Genomic DNA, 17,810 nt, shown 5'->3' with positions numbered 1-17,810 from the left:
GAAAAGAGTCAGTTATAGAGTCTATTAGGGCGCTTATTCTCAAAGTGTGGTCCATAGGCTGAAGGGTGAACAGAACTAAGCAGATCACAGGACAGTCACCATACTCTGCTAAGGACACTCAGAAATTCTGAGCCTGGTATAGAGAAATCAGCCCCTTCTGATAATATTATACTTAATTATTCTTATCCTGCTAACCAGTTCAAAGGCAGATGCATTGTCTTCTCCAACCAAAGCTGGTGATAGAAAGATCCATGGGCTCTATATAGGGCTGCTAGGACCTAGAGAATATCACAGGGGTGTTGACCAGCCCCAGCTGTAATGGGGGTATAGTAGACAACTATAGCCCATCCTCCGAAACTCCACAGCATTCCTTGTCCTTACAAAACCTTCCCAACCAGCTCCCTGATGTCAGAAGACCCTTTAGCAGGGGAACATACTTTTCCTTCCACAGCAAAAGATGCTTAAAATTCAAAGACCTGTAGAAAAAACACAAGTGTAGATTGTCGGCAAAACATTTGATCCAAAAAGCTAATTCATCTGCTGCCTCCTGCATAACTGATAGATGTTTCTCTCTCATAGATGTTTCTAGCTCTCTATCCCCTTTCCTTCCTCTCTGTAAAAAAATCAAATATATATATATATATAAAGCTAATTCATCCTGCAAAGGATATTTTCATAGAAGGGCACTACCATGCATTTGGCCCCACACTATCCAAACTCTGATATTGAAATCATGATAGCTGGTAGACCTAATTCACCTGAAAAATTGCAACATAAAAATAGTATATTTTATAATAGTTTACATTTTTCTAAGTCAATTCTTTCTTGGAGCATAGCTCCATTTAGCTCAAGAAAATTAGCAGAGTTGGCCCAGTCTTCCATTCTACTTGTAAACCTAACCAAGGTTTTATCTGCTGATGGTCATTGTGAAGTGTCCTTATAATTCACTGGTTGTGTCAAAAATTATTTGTTGCATCTCTTCCATTAACCAGAATGTGACAAGGATGAAATCTTAACAGAAGTTCTGAAAGTGACCCATTTCTCTGTATATCTCCTTGAAAGGTCACCTTTGCTTTACTCAAACTATTTTCCAAACTCATTGGCCTGATTGTCAGTCAGTATCCAGGTTCTTTATTTCTTAGTGGGTATCCCTGTACTCTCTGATCTGGTGGATTCACTGTGTAAGCAGACTTGTAACTACCACTTGATAAAGGTAAATCTAAGGATATAGAGCTCCCAGTCCTCACTGGTAACTTTCTTAGGGGACAGTAACAGATTTTTCCAGAACCATCACTTTTGTGAGGTAAAACTCTCCATTATATCTAGCCAGTTAACTCTCCCAAGCCCTGCTTTTGCACCTATCTCTCCCAATTTTGCCTGTGGTTCTGCTTGTGTTGGTGATAGTAGCCACCTTGTGTTGTGCACTTACAACAGAAAGATCAGGGGACTGGGTACTTTATACAAATGACCTCATTTAAATTTATCAGCCTCCCTACAAAATAGATATTATCCTCATTTTATAAGGGGATGGGAAAAAAAACTTGCCCAGGCTTATACAGTGAATTGAGGCTTTTTGCTGCTATACTATCCAGCATTTTGACAGATGATGAAAAGCCAATGATTCAAAATTATTTTTTAATTATCCCCTCCCCAAAGTGCACGTACAGGTATGCAAGCACACACACACACACACACACACACACACACACACACACACTTATTTCACTACAATAAATCAGAGGAACTGGTAGCACATTAAGCCAAAGGATATATTAGATTATATAACTTGGTTTATATAATCTGGATGATATGTACTAAAACAGACTTTGAAGGGAATGGCAAGAACTTCTAGGCCTATCCTTAGAAGAAGTTCTGGTATAGAGGAAGGACTGAAAGAGAAGTCCTAAGTCTTGGGCGTAGTTTTGCATGGCCACTCACAAATCCTGTGACTTTGGCAATAGTTCATCAAGCCTCAGTTTCATCATCTGTAAAACTGGAACTATGATACCTGCCTTACCTGCCTCACATGGAGAATCATATCAGATCATGGAGGGGTGTTTTATCAATATACCTGTCAATAAAGAAGACAGATGCCTTTGTGTATTCTAGCAATTATGGTTCATACACAATGAATTTCATAGTCATGGACTCAAATTTATTAAAATTGTAGCTTTTTAAAAATGTTTCTATAAATTGAATGTAAAATTATCTGAGGCTCCCAACATCCCGATGAAGCAAATATAGTCTGATCACTAATAGGCATCAGACACTTCAGTGATTTTATCAGTTATTCAGACTGAAACTCAAACTCCGAACTCCCTGTGCTATCCCTTTCCTCCTGGGCTAAAGCACAGCTCTTGTCTTACTCAAATGCTGTTTCAGCATCAGCGGAAAGAAAGGGCTTTTTTTAATTTAAATTATTTATTGTTTAAAGTATTACATAAGTTTCCTTTTGCCCCTATTAACTTCTCCCTGGCCAACCCTACCCCCCAACACATGTCCTGCCCCCCCCACCCCACTGTGTCCATTGGTTTTGCTCATGTGCATGCATATAAGTCCTTTGGTTGATCTCTTATCCCCTCATCACTGCCTTCCCTCTGAGGTTCAACGGTCTGATTGATGCTTCTGTGACTCTGGTTCTATTTTTGTTCATCAATTTATGTTGTTCATTATATTCCACAAATGAGTGAGATCATGTGATATTTATCTTTCTCTGACTGGCTTATTTCACTTAGCATAATGCTCTCCAGGTCCATCAATGCTGTTGCAAATGGTAGGAGTCCCTTGTCCTGAGATGGGTCTCTTGTAGATAGTATATGTATGGGTCTTGCTTTTTTTATCTATGTAAACATTTGATGTCGTTTGATTGGAGCATTTATTCCATTTACATTTAAAGTTATTATTGATAGGTACTTGTTTGTAGCCATTTTTATTTTTTGTGCCTGTGTTCCTTTCTCCTTTTTATTTCTTCTTTTTATACCAGTTCCTTTAGCATTTTTTGCATTGCTGGCTTGGTAGTGATAAACTCCCTTAGCCTTGTTTGTTTGTTTGTTGTCAGTGAAGCTCCTTATTTCCCCTTCAATTCTGAATGATAGCCTTGCTGGATAGAATCTTCTTGGATTCAGTCCCCTTCTTTCATCACTTGGGCTTTTTCAGCCTTCATAACCATGAGATCCATATGCTACATATACACACAGTTGAGGTAAGAGCTCAAAAACAATAAGACAACTCCAGTCCAGGAAGACAACCCAATTAAAAAATGAGCAAAGAAGTTTTTTGGTGTATTGCTTTTCCTGAAAGATGGTGGCCCAGAGGTTGACAGAGAGGGAGAGAATGTGAGTGATTGAGGGAGTGAAAGGGGAGTGTGTGGACATAAGGAGTGTGTGTGTGTGTGTGTGTGTGTGTGTGTGTATGTGTGTGTTTGTGTGTCTGAGTGAGGGAGAGTTAGATTTCACAGGACTTTTGGGGGCTGGTGGACTGGGTTTGCATAGCCAGGCAGCCTCTGCTACTGTAGTAATATCTCCCAGATCACTGGTTCTGCTGCAGAGGACATGCCATCTTGAAGGGGAGAGCTGCTGTGACTGAGAACCCAGCCTCACCTCCACCCAGGGAACCCTCAGACACCACCCAGGATCCTATAGCCAGGTACCTGCTGCCTCAACTACTGACCCATACACACCAGGAATCCAGCCTCCCTGGTTGAGGGTTACCAAGAGTTCTGGAGCATGCTCCACTTCCACCAGCCAGACACTTTAGTCTGAGCAGCGTGAATGTGCCAGCAACCTTGTGAGCAGCTGTTTACCACCACCATCAGAGGAGCAGCGGACACACTGTAACCACAAGATCAGCATCTGCCACCCATAACCATGCAAGCAGTGGTCACTTCCTGTGACCGTGTAACCCATCACCAAGCCCACCAATGAAGCCACAGGCCCCATGTGACTTGACACCTAGAGCCTTCACTGAGAGCAAAAGTGGGAGACAGAATAACCTCCAAAGGAAAGAAAAGGAGGAATTGCCAGAAAAGTAACTAAATGAAAAGGAGGCATGCAAGATGTCAGAAAAAGAATTCAAAATAAGGGTTATACAGTTCATAAACCAGATGGATGAGAAAATCAACCTATGTAAGAATCAGGAGGAAATAGTGATATATTATAGCTACAGTAAAAAACACTATGGAAGCTTTCAACAGTAGATTAAGAAAAGCAGAAGACCGAATTAGAAAATTAGAAGACAGGGAAACAAAACACACCCAATCTGAACTGTAATTGGAGAAAAAAAATCAAAATACAGAAGGAGGGCCTGAGGGAGCTTTGGAACAACATGAAATGAAGCAACATACGTATAATAGGGGTGCCAGAATGATAAGAAGAGGAGCAAGGGTTAGAGAACCTATTTGAAGAAATAATGTCAAAAACTTCCCTGATTTGGGGAACAGCATTATTTAAATAAACAGAAATAGATGCAAGATACCACTGTGAATGGTACAGAATCTCCCCCTCCATTTATCTATCACAGAAGGCCCACAGTTTTGTCATTGACTGAGTGTAGTTATAACTTATTGTTATGGAAAGTTTACCTCACAGATAAGCACACTGCCATTCCTAAAGACCTGAAATTTGACTATATTGTAGATTTGAGCCAAACTACAAAAGAAAACTAGCCTGATAGTTCCTAAGCATTTAGTGTAATTCCTTTTCTGCCAAGAAGGCTTATGGCTTTCATAATTACTCATCTTATCATTGTGGGTTCCACCTGGGTTTTCAATGAATCATTCTTTCATCCTTCTGCCCTCTTCTAACCAAGCGCTTGGAACTACTAATAGCTCTTGGTATCTTAGGGGGGAAATCCTTTTCTTAGACAAATATCAAAGCTATCTAGTACACCATCTCTTTCTTCTCCTACCAGAAAACATCCCTCTCTGCTCTCTTAGTAAACAATTTCCACTGTTAATGTGATACATGAAGGAGCCATTAAGAGAGTCCTTACCCAGGCATCTCATTAGTGATTTTCAGCTCACCTCAAAAACCAGCAGAAAGCTTCTTCTTATTCTCTCCTTTCTTTGTTTTCAACTCCAAGTGACCTAGTTTATTTCACAGTTCATCTCCAAAAGAGGCATGAGGGAGTTTGGGATATGCTCAGCAAATGGATAAGTGGACAAGTGGACACAGAAATGGCTAGAACAACAACAATAATAAGCACAAAGTTGCAAGGTCTGTATTTTTTTCTTACTTTCTTCTGAGTTGACATGGCTGGCTAGTTTCCAAGCAAAAAAAGCCACACATTATTTATCCTTAATGTGATTAAAACAAGAAGACAGTTATCTATTCCAACTTTTGCAGCTTACTCCGCTCTCCTCCCCCTACACACATAGTAACTGGGTTTTTATTTTCCTTCTAGATTCTTCATTTCTCTACCTCATTTGTTTCTGCAGCCTGAGAATAGGCACAATCATGCCTGTTCTCATTTCATGGCTTTGCAGTTTTCCTTTCCCCCTGCATTTCCATCTTCCTGTTCCATGGGGGCCTGTGGTGAGCTTTTCTTTCCCAGCCTAACTCATGCTCCTTCTCTCACCTGGCCTACCCATAGGTTGAAACTCACATTCCCTACTGGGAAAACCAACGCCAGTGAAATTAACATGAAGAAACAAATGCCTTAACTGTGGGGTGTTTATAAATAAAGTTCAGAGGACAAATAGCTTACTGAAGGCAAGGGAGCTCATTTTATATTTTTATTCTCAAGTGGCTATGGCTACATTAGTTTCATTAGAAGCAAGCCTAGCCAACATGGTCAGTGATGGAAATTAGAAAGTATGAAAGATGCTGGACTCACGCACATCCTCAATAGGCAAGCAGGGAAACTATATTTTAGATATTTGAAAGGTTTCTCCAGTTTAAGCACACACAGGTTCCTCTAGGTCATGGCACATAAAATATATGATATAAGGGCATGCAAGTGGCTATAAACATTGTTTCAAGAATCCCCAGGTGAAAGAGGGCAGAAAGTTCCATAGCTATCATATAGAGACTCTACTTACTAACTTTCAGAGAAAGTGAGAGGAATAAAAATATTTCTATAGTCAATGTTATCTTAGAGTGGGGTTTAAAGTAGGATAGGACTCCATGGAGAAATTATAGGATAGGATTCAGAGATCTGTGAACTTAGATGGGAAAAGGTTAGTATTATTATACTCACAAACTTCACTAAAATTGAGCATTTTCTTTTTTTAGGAATGTAGGAAACAAACCACAGTTTTATTAGTAGTAGCTGTGTCTTTGTCATCAATAAACATCACAGCTACATTAATATCATTAAGGTTGTTCAGATTCTTTCAATATATCACTTATGCTCAAAATTTATGTGGCACCCATATCTTTGAGCATCTTATATCAAGAGTCTATAATAAATGAATATGGTAGATTATTTTATATAATAACTATAACTCCATAAGCAGATTTATCATCAATGCTACTTTATGAATGAGGAAATTGAGGCTTACAGAAGAAATCTGTCTGATTTCAAAGACTACAATCTTTCTACAAGCACACAAATATACATATATTTTTATGACTCCCAAACATCCAGTCAAAAATTCAATTAGCATTGACACTACTGGCCATCAAACTAAATTAACTAGTAATCTGTCTCTACAATGCCACAAAAACTGGATAAAGCAATGAAAAAATTCTAACATGTTTTATCTAATTGCACTCATAATTTGATGGCCCTCTCTCCCCTTATGAAAGTGGCTGAATAGGCCAAGAGTTTCCTGGTGTGGGACAAATAAGTCCATCCTTTGGTTGTACGAGGATATTGATGCCCTCCTCACCCTGGTGGGACTCTGACATCCAGGTCCAGTACTTTACACCCTCTCCCCTTTCAACCATGGACATCTACCCCATTCTACCTCACTTACTGGCTTTAGGACTAAATTATTCATGAATAAAAGGGAGGAGGAGAGAGAAGGGGAGAAAAAGATAGGGAAAGGCAGAGTTATGGCCAAATTTTTCCTTGAGTGCTGGGGAGAAAGAGAGATTTGTATACTTACAGAATTAAAATTCAATATTTGAGTACCAGTAAGAGACAAATAATTCCTCAAATAATGGATTAATTCATGACAACAACTGTGAGTGCCACAAAGGATGAATTCAGGACATTATATAACAAAGGCTCTCACCTAGTCTGGGGGAAAATAAAAGATTTTTCTGAGAAAATAGTGTGTGCAAACTCATCTTTTATAGTATTTATGGTTTTAATATACTGCTGGCATGTAACCATCCTTTCATTATAATATGAAATACAAGTCAGGCCTCACCTTTGTGGTCTCCTCTAGAATAAAAGGGTAGTTAAGATTCTGCTGTTGGGAAACAGAAGCTGGTGGCAAAAGTGTCTGTCATTTGTGGTTAGTGCACTGTTCCAAAGAGTTTGAGATGCCCACAGCCTATGTCAACACAACTAAGGTGAATGAGGTTGAGAAATACAGCCTGCCCAAGGTGGCCCATCCTATCCCCACAGCTGCAACTTGCTGTGAAGACTGGAGAACACTAGCCACAAGCCTCATGTGGCATTCAGAAGACCTCCTGCGAATACAATCAATCAAACTTTCCACTCCATTGTCCCATTTGCACATGCTCTACAACATAAATCCAGTGTCTTTTCAACTAGAAGCATAACAGTCGCAGTTATGATGAGGAATAGTCTGGTGTAAGGCAGATGGGAGATCTGACCAACTAAGGAAGGGAAACCTCCTTTCCCCCAGGAGACAGAGATTCACTCATTGAAGTTTTAAAATTCCTACTTGAGAGTGAAATTACAGGACATTCAGGAAGTATTCCTTCTTATGAATTATTCCATGATATTTTAAAATTATTTTTTCTCCTTCCTTCCATCTTTTGACATCACTAATAATGGGTCCTGTATAAAATGGTGAAGGAAAGAAGAAAGAGGAACAAAGACATTATTGTTTACTAAAATAAAAAATAATAAATTGAGTTTTGTATTTGTATTTTACAAATAAGTAATAAATAAATAAATAAATAAATAAACAAACAAACAAACAAACAAACAGATCCAGAGACAGGGAAGCATCGATCAGACTGTCAAACCTCAGAGGGAAGGTGGGGGAGGGTGGAGGTAACGGGGAGAGGGCAACCAAAGGACTTGTATGCATGCATATAAGCCTAACCAATGGACACAGATACCAGGGGGGATGAGTGAGGGCATGGGTTGGGGAACTAGAGAGGGGGTTGGGGGAATAAGGACATATATGTAATACCTTAATCAATAAAGAAAATTTTAAAAGACATAGAATTAATTTTAAAAATAAAAAAAATCTTTATGGTCAGAATGAAATATATTTTTAAAATATATTTTATTGATTTTTTTACAGAGAGGAAAGGAGAGGGATAGAGAGTCAGAAACATTGATGAGAGAGAAACATCAATCAGCTGCCTCCTGCACACCCCCAGCTGGGGATGTGCCCGCAACCAAGGTACATGCCCTTGACCGGAATCGAACCTGGGACCTTTCAGTCCGCAGGCCAATGCTCTATCCACTGAGCCAAACTGGTTTGGGCCAGAATGAAATATTTTACTCACCTTAAAATTTATTCCTAAGGCATCTGTTCTGTTGATAGACATATATTCCTCATGACTTAGAGGAAAAATAATTTAGCACCTACATAAGAAATATCCTTATTATGGGATATAAAGTCTTGCTAACTATTTTCCAGGGGTCACCCTTATTCCATAGGAGTCTTATTTAATGGTCATTAATAGAATGAATTTTTGTTGGATATATCATACCCAACTCATTTTAATAATAGCAAGAACAATTCCCTTCATAACACTTAGAAATTTACCCACTACTGTTTTTTTAGTACACACAAAAAACATGATTCCTCATTTAGGTTAATAGATTTTTATTTACTAGCTACTAAAATGGAAAAATAAAATTGCTATCAATCATCTACCTTTTCTATATCCCCCAAAATCATACAACTTGAAAACTTTCTAAAAGCAAAATAGAATAATGCTTCTTTTAAATAAACCAAGTTTATTTAATATATCATTGGTTTTGCACTTGCTACTTGTAAGAAAGTATTTTATTGTACTTAATCTAATTTAATAATTATTCTGATTCTTAATGTCAAATTCTTTCATATATTAATTTGAATTCTATCACTAGGGAAATTAATCAAAGTTAACATTTTCCCTTTTTTAAATTTATTTTTTCTTCTAAGCTTGTTTTGTTTATACTACTTTTGGATGAAATCTTGAAATAAACTGTTCTAATTTGCATTTCTCAAACCAATTCTGCAGAACACTGGTATTCCATGATTTGTTGGCATGCCAATAAAAAAGGGGTTCCAAAGTCAAATAAGATCCGATGCTGAAAACTGTAATCCCAGAAAAGTTGCAAAGCCCACTTGAATGATAAATTCTCAGAGGATCCTACTTTGAAGAAATGTGACTAACTTTGATTCAGTAGTTCCAAAGCTTTTGAAGCCATAGATCTCCCCTCTTCTCCATTGCATCCATACTTAGAGATCACAGAACACTTCTAGTCCTCAGAACATGGTTTGTGTCTACATGCACACATGGTTTTGCAGGATATAGCTTGATTCATCTAAACTAATATGTAGCTATGAGTTGCTAACCAGTTGTTTTAAAAGGAACTATGCATTTGACTTAGTTCATGAATTGTTTTGTTGTTCGTTAAAAGTCCATTTCTATAGATAGATGCATTGCTATCACTAAACAAAGTTGAACATCCAATTACCATCATTTCTCTGGGACTGCCTCATTGTTTTTTTTTGTTTGTTTGTTTGTTTGTTTGTTTTTTGTTTTTGTTTTTGTTTTGTTTTTTCAAAAAGCTTGCCTTTCATTTCAATTCTAGTATCTCACAGTTAGCAATTTCAAGACAAAATTTTGGGTATGGGAAATGAGAAACCCAGAGTGCTTGAGCTTGAATAACCTTAGAAAATTCTAGTGTAACCCCTTTACTTTAAAGATGAAGAAACTGAAACTCAAGATCCCATAACCATTAGTAGCTGATTGGCCCCCAGAATCACACCTCTTCTCTACACCCCTGAGAACTAGTATCATGCTTCTCCTTTTTGTTTACCAATAAGCCAATTTGCCTGTGCTGCTCTCAGTACTGTTGGAGGATTTGTGCTCTAAAAGAACATTGATATTTAGGTACATGTATTCTGTAGGTTGCCAAAGGTACCTCTGATGGGGCAAACTTAACTTCATAGTGTAAGGCCTTAGAATTTCACATATGGATGTACTTTCTTCATTAATGTCTTGTAATTAATTCTAATTAAGAAAAAAACATTAAGTAATACTTTAAAATTAGCCCACAAACAGGTTTTGACCCACTGTAGAATGTGTGGTGTTTTTTTTTTTTGTTGTTGTTGTTTTATGGGGACATTGATATTATAGACAGCATTCGTTGCCTTCATCTTGTGTTAGCTGCAGAATTGCTTTCTATAGAAAGAACAGAGATGCACTGTTTTTTCTTGGATTATGCATTTGTTTCAGGTGGTGTTTGGAGAAGGCGCAGCTAATGGAAATTATGAGAAAGCTCTAAAGCCTTGGGTATCTGTTACTTTCTCTCTCTCCCCTTTCTTCCTGCTGTTGACCTAACCACACTTCCCTGAGCTGGTGATGTTCCAAAAAGTCAAATGCTACACCTGTGGCTAATTCTCAGGCAACACAAGGAAGACTCTGCTATATTAGAAGCAAATGCCTGTTTTCAAGAATCACGATGATCTGTAGTCACATCTCATTAGGGGTGCCTGGGCCCTGTTGTGCACAAGTGAAGGAAACACTGCCAATGTAATTTGTTTTATATGCCTAATTCTCTTCCTTATAATTAACATCTAAAATGTGAAAACAAAACGAGAGCACTTTTCAGGCATCTGCGATCCCTAGAGTACTTTCAGGAAGCCTGAGCTTTTAGAGTAGTACTCACCCTTACCTTATCCTTTCTCACAACAAACAACAGAGTGAGGGGCATAGTGAAGGGGGGGGGGCATTCAGAGGTCACCCTGGAAAGTTGATGCCTGGAGTATAATATGTGTGGGGATGGTGAAGAAGAAAGAATCAGCATTATCTCCCACCCCATACATGGGTTTAATTGCTGTCATCTCTGGAATGAAGTGGCCCTGCAAAGATGAATCAGCAGTGGGACAGAGTCACCTATCAGGACCTTACTACATATTGCCATAGGCTGCCTTCCCAGCCATTCCTCCACTGTCCTCACCCCATGACAGCTGGAAAAATCATGCATGTATAGACAGAGGAGAAATGTGGTGTGATAAGTTTTCTGCCACTAACCACCTTGGCATACAGACTGCAGTACCAAGAAAGAGTGTCTTTCACAATCTCTGTAAATGGGGCTGTGAAGAAAATTTCTGGTTCAGCCATGAGATCTGGAACATTCACATCTAAGAAATTGGTGACTACCAGCACAGATAGGGTCTTGCTGCATGATCAGCCTGGTTAGAGTATACAGGGCACTGCCACTGTCACTGGAGGTCATTGCTAAACAACAGGTGCCACCCACTTTGTCTCCAATAAATCTCCATTCAGGAATACAGGAAAGGGGCTCATATCTGGGGTATCCAAAATATAGTAACTGTTTTCTATAGTTGGTCAGCATACTTTGCAGTATACTGGTTGACATTTCAGTTAATGGGTTTATATTAAATCACAGAAGAATCAAAGATATGGCAAGAGATGTTAATGACAGAGAAAACTATTTTTAATATGCCCTGATATTCCCAGTCCCTCTAGTAACTGACTCTCATGGATAATGCAATTTTGTCTTCTTCTTCCTTCTCTTATTTCTCCTCCTTCTCTTTTTCCTCCTCTATATTTTTTCATATCAATGTCAATAATCACTTATTGAGCAATCTTGCAATTTGTTAGATGATTTACATTACTTCAATTAATCTTCGTAGAAACCCGTGAAACAGATATGATTATTTCCATTTTCAGATAGGAAAATTAATATTTTAAAAGTTAATCAACTTGCTCAAAGTCACCCAGGTAATACATTACAGAAGTGGGATTTGAACTCAAGTTTGACTGACTCCAAAGCCTGAAGTTTAAGTGAGATAAAGGACCCCCTTTCAATATGAAAAAATATATATAGGTACTAACAAGATAATAGTACTTGTCCTGTGTATTGATTTAAAAATATATAATGACAAAAGCAATGTTAGTTTAGTATAAATTAAGATATATTTTATGAATTTCAATAGTACCTACAAACATTGTATCAATCACTACAGAATATACATGCATTTGAAAAGTGTATGTGAATGATATATTGATTATCTAGTCTTTCACAAAGTTCCTCACACATGCCCCTTACAATAACTATGTCACTTCAACCCATAGGGAGTAGACATATGACCAATTTTGGCCAGGTGGTTCAGAACTTTGATACGAACCATAAATCACTAATAACTGCATTAATACATGTAACTCTGTATTTCCATGCATATTCATCCTGACATGGCCAATGGAAGTATTTTTAAGGCCATTATATCATGTCTTCTGGAGAACTTTCCTTGACTCTTTCTCATCCCAAACCCTAGTTGGCTGCCTCATCCTCCATGTCAGGATGAAGAACACACACTTTAAACTTATTGCCTGAGTTTTAATTCTGGGTCAGCCACTTACTAGCTATGTGATTTGGGGCAAATAATGTAACTTCTCTGTGCCTCCCAGTTTCTCCATATAAAAACTGGGGCTAGTAATAAACGACTTAATACATAAAAGCACTTAGACTAGTGGCTGGCAGAGTAAGATCTCATTACTCCACACTTCCCAATAAATATAATTTTGCCCACTCCTCCATTAGACTTGTACAATTTGAGAGCAAAGGCTGTTCCTTTTAGCTCTGTTTTCTGTGCCTAGTACAGAGCCTGACACTTGCTGGCTATACCACTAATGTTGATGAATAAATAAATGATATTTTGTGAGTTTGACAGAAACCAAAATTTATTTTTCAGAAAATAATAGCAAATTGAGAGAAACCAGCTGATGATTTAAAAAAAAATATCCGATCAGGTGTGCAGCTACAGCTGAGAAGTGTCTGGTTCTATATCCCATTGCCAGTTTCAACTTTCTAAGTCCATAATTAATTATGAAACAAATGCTGATGTCTTATTTAATTTAAACATATTCTTTTAATAGAGAATTTATTTTCTCTCCCTTAGCACAAATCTTCAGTGGCCTTACAAAGAGGAAAAATAAACTTTTATTTTTTCATGTCATATTTTTAATTTTTTATTATAAAATTTTTCTTTCTAAGACATTCTAGAAATGGCAGCAGAGTGGTAGCCTGACTGCAGGCTCAAAAAAATGCTCTCAGCAGCTCAACTTTCTAATGTTCTGTTCTGGGTTAAGCATTTCTTGATTGGGTGGAAGTTACAGAATCTATCTTTTTTGTTTGGGGGAAAGAAAGCTACCTTGATTCCTGAGCCTGGGTTTTCTTAACAAAATGATTGTCAGAAATGCCCCTGCCCTTGCCCTTCTGCTCCAGCCACAAGGAGAGAGGTATCATTTAATGGTTCTTACTTATAAAGGAAATAAAAAGGAAAGGCAGAGAAAGTGGTAGAAGTGGGAAGATCTCCAAAAGTCATTATGCCCATTACTGTGTGCTTCTAATTCTAGCTACAGATACAGCTGAAAACTCTAAAGAGTTTGCTCTTAATAATCTAAGCAACAATGGAGATTTATTGGAGACAAAGTGGGTGGCACCTGTTTTTTAACTTAATCATAAACCACATACCTTTAAAACAATTATTTCCAGTTACAAAACATTTTTACAGCTCTCCGCTCATTTTGCCTTGTGGTGACAGACTTATCTCACTCTTCTTATCCTAAACTCAGATATGACAATAGGAATTGACAAAGATACAAAGAAAACAATCAAATATCAAAGAAGAAAATGCCAAAGTCTGTATTTTCCCAGTTGGAGTTTTCAATTTAGCTGGGGAGTTTTCTGTGGTTTATGAGATGTTTTAAGTTTAAAATCATCGCAGCCAGAATACTCTAAAAAATATCTCCTGTGTGTGTATGTTGTAGGTGTTGTTGTTTTTGTTATTGTTTTTGAGGGCGTTGTGTTAGGTACAAGAGAAGACATTTAATGGTCTAGACTGGCTGTGTTCTTAGGCTTGATATGAACTTGGCTGTTATAGCTAATCAAATCACCTTAGTAACCTAACTTTCTGTTTTCCCAACTCTAGAAATGGAACTTACTTGAATTCAGTCCCAGGGCAAGAGGACTATTTAAAAAGTTAGCCAACATGTGCCGAAACCGGTTTGGCTCAGTGGATAGAGTGTTGGCCTGTGGTCTGAAAGGTCCCAGGTTTGATTCCAGTCAAGGGCATGTACCTTGGTTGCGGGCACATCCCCAGTAGGTGGTGTGCAAGAGGCAGCTGATCGATGATTCTCTCTCATTGATGTTTCTAACTCTCTATCCCTCTCTCTTCCTCTCTGTAAAAAATCAATAAAATATATTTAAAAAAATAAAAAAATAAAAAGTTAGCCAAAATGTCACTTACTAGGGACTCATAAAGTAGAGAACATTAATATTCTTAATAGTTTTAGATATGTAGCCTGTGCATGTTTCAACTTGCTTCATCATCCACAGAGAGCCTTTTCTTTAAGCTTCCCATGAGTGTGAACACAAGTTCAAATGGTGATAATTACTATAAAGCAATTGTGTTGTCCTCCCAATAAAAATCACTCTGTTGATCAACCAATTTGCAGCCCCCTTGTTTGAGGACCATTATGCCAAACGTGGCTGCAGATAAATTAGCCCACGTGTGATTGCATGTGAAAACACATTGATTTACGATTTTTCCCCTCTCCTGTTCAACCTGACAACTTGTCTAAATAGGTTTCTGTCATGACCTGACAGCTTGTGGATAAGTTGTGTACAACAGACCATTAAAACAAAATGTTCTGAATATGGAGGGTGCAAAACACAGACAAAAGGATAAGATTAAAAGACGAAAGAATGAACAAAGGAAATGAGGGGAGTTGTGGAGCCTGAAGAATTACCTTTCAATTGTGCTTTCAGACTTTGTCACAGGCTGGATTCTCTGAAGTAAAGCCTAAAATTGAGTTTGGGGAGAAGATTGTGTATGAAGGATCAACAGCTTGGAAGGCAGGAGGATGAAGCAGGATTGGGCAGAGGAAGAAGGTGAGCTGTGGTGCAGGCTGAACAAAGTCTCAGCCAAGACCCCCTTTCCTGGAGAGCTTGAGAATGGTACTGTGTTGGGCTGAAATGGTTGGGAACTTATTATCCCCTATCAGTCATTGCAATGGCAAGGGTTTGCTCTTAGGTTAAGGTGGTTCCCTGAAGCTAAGGCAAACACTGACTAAGCTGACAGCAATAATACAAAGTCCTTCCTTGGAGGGGGATCTAAGCCATGTGCCCCTGTGTCTACCACAGAGATATTTGCAATTAACTATGTGATTATAGCCCATCTGTCTACATCTCCATGTCATTTTTCCAGCCCAGATCATGTTATAAATCTCCATTGATCGCAGAATAATAACTCATTTTATAAGTGCTGATTAGCCCCATGCTATGAGTTGTACCTACCTTATCTCATTTAATTCTCATTACAACCCTAAGAGACAGGGACTTATAACATCCCCATTTTTTAGATGAAGCAACTGAGGGCACTAAAGATGACTTGTCAAAGGTTAAATAACTGGTGAATGGCAGAGTTAACATCTAAATTCAAGGCTGTTTGTGTTCAAAGTTCACTCAACTATGACACTGTTCTCATTAAAACAGATAAAGGTTTATAGGCCACTATTGCCACTCCTTCCCTGACCTTCACCAATAAAAATTTAACAGAAAACACTTTTATTAGGACTGGCAGAGCTCACAAAAACAAAAGCCTATTTGTTTGGGCGGAGAGAAATAGCCATGTGTTCTAGTAGATCCTTGCCTCTTTTTGACTGTCAGAACAACTAAGTATTTTATTTAGCATATACTATGTTCTATTGTCTCTGGTTGAATTCACGGGGAAACAAGGAATTTATTAGAGATTGCTCTATGCATCCACAACTGGGAAATGGAAGGACAAGAAGCAGGAGTGAGCAGTGGACTGCAAAGCAGTTTCACTGAAGGCATCAGCTGATCGCATAGGGAGCTCTAGCTAAAATGACTCATTAGAGTTGTCCTAAGTTTGGACAAGAGGGCTGAATCTTTGAATACTGTGACAGCTATCTGTTGGTTATGGGATACCTTGGGAATGTAGTATGACCTTGAGATAGATGCCTCTCTGCAGCTAAGACAAATAACAAAGTGAGACTCAGCTGAGGGGATTCAGAAGGCATATCTCAGCATCCACTACAACTATTTTCCTTCAAATACTCCAAGTATTAAATATTATTAGTACCATTTCATAGGAGAAAAAAATGGTTTGCAAGACAAGTTAATGACTTATCCAGAGACATGTATGTAGCATTTAATTATCAATTCATTTAATTAATATACGTTGAGTACCATCTGTGTGCCAGGCATTGTGTTGGTCCTGAGAATTTAATGGTGAACAAAAAAGAACCCCTGACTTCATCCAAATAACATTTTAGTTGAAGGGAAAAAAATAGGTGTTTGTCTATTTTTCAGATAGCTATCTAAAAAATAATTAAGAGAATGAACATTTAAAGCCCATTTATACATGCTGTCAAACTTCTTTTCAAGAGAGTTAAAAAATTGTAAACTAGTATACTTAAAATGTTTAGAACAGGGAAAAGGGAAACCTAATGATCATGAGATTTGTGGTTAGCATAAGGAGGAACTGTTCTTTATAAATCAACCTTAAACTAGCCATCCAGTTTTCTAGTAGATCCTTGCTAGAATCTCCAAAGGCACTGCAGATAATAATATCCAATTCTTCATAATTTCACTGATAGCATCAATAACATCAACAACAAAAACCAACCAGTCAAGAAGAAAACTTTTATGAAGCATCTATTCTCATTAGCTCATCTCATTTAAGAAATTGTTGTTTAAGAGATTAATTTGATTACTTCCAGAGTGAATGAATAGTATAACTAAACAAGATCTCTTGTAACCTAGAAATTTTCAAATAATTTAATTATTTTCTTATTTTAAGTAATCTAATTCAACTAATTTTTAAAATATATCTTATTGATTTTAGAGAGAGGATAAGGGAGGAGAGAGAGAAAAACCATCAATATGAGAGAGAAACATTGATCAGCTGTCTCTTGCATAACCCCTACCTGAGATCAAGCCTGAAACCCGGGCATGTGCTCGGACCAGGAGTCAAACCAGTGACCTTTTAGTACATGGAATGCTGCTCATCCAACTGAGCTACACCATCCAGGGCCAGTAATTTCATTCTTGACTATCTATTGAAGGCCAGCACAATCAAAATGGTGCCAAACTCACCCCTTAACGCACTCTGTGCTTTGGCACCATAGCATTTATTTGGATAGGGAAAGAAGGAGAGGGCAAGAATTGCTTCTATTCCCGGTTCTGATTCAGTAGACCTAAGGCATAGATTATTATTTCTATTTGTAAATACTCCTACATCCCCCAAATGAGAACCAAGGCTTTCACATCCAGAACTTTTAATTTTACTTACCCCTGCAATGTTTCATGTTCTAGTCCATCAAGACAGTTAAGGAACTTGTTAGCCAGTTAAAAAGGTTGGTTGGAGTTCAGCTTTTAATGGATGATCCTCAATCACACTGCTACCCTTTAAGCTAACATTTGTAGGTCAATTGTGTTTGAGACCTGAT

General features: G+C 38.0%; 1 long non-coding RNA gene across 3 annotated transcripts in view; it reads left to right on the top strand.

The window, feature by feature from the left end:
- LOC311615613 overlaps positions 1–17,810 on the top strand; it is a 72,954-nt gene that overhangs the window by 9,695 nt on the left and 45,449 nt on the right. For all 3 annotated transcript variants that reach the window (XR_014793773.1, XR_014793774.1, XR_014793775.1), the window contains exon 2: positions 15,106–15,228. This is a non-coding gene — a long non-coding RNA (uncharacterized lncRNA). The remainder of the gene's footprint in view (positions 1–15,105; positions 15,229–17,810) is intronic.

The sequence above is a fragment of the Pipistrellus hanaki genome (genome assembly GCF_964339955.1).
Source record: "Pipistrellus hanaki genome assembly, chromosome: X".
Taxonomy (NCBI): domain Eukaryota; kingdom Metazoa; phylum Chordata; class Mammalia; order Chiroptera; family Vespertilionidae; genus Pipistrellus; species Pipistrellus hanaki.
The sequence above is the reverse complement of the archived record's forward strand: the minus strand, read 5'-3'. Positions and strand labels throughout refer to the sequence as shown.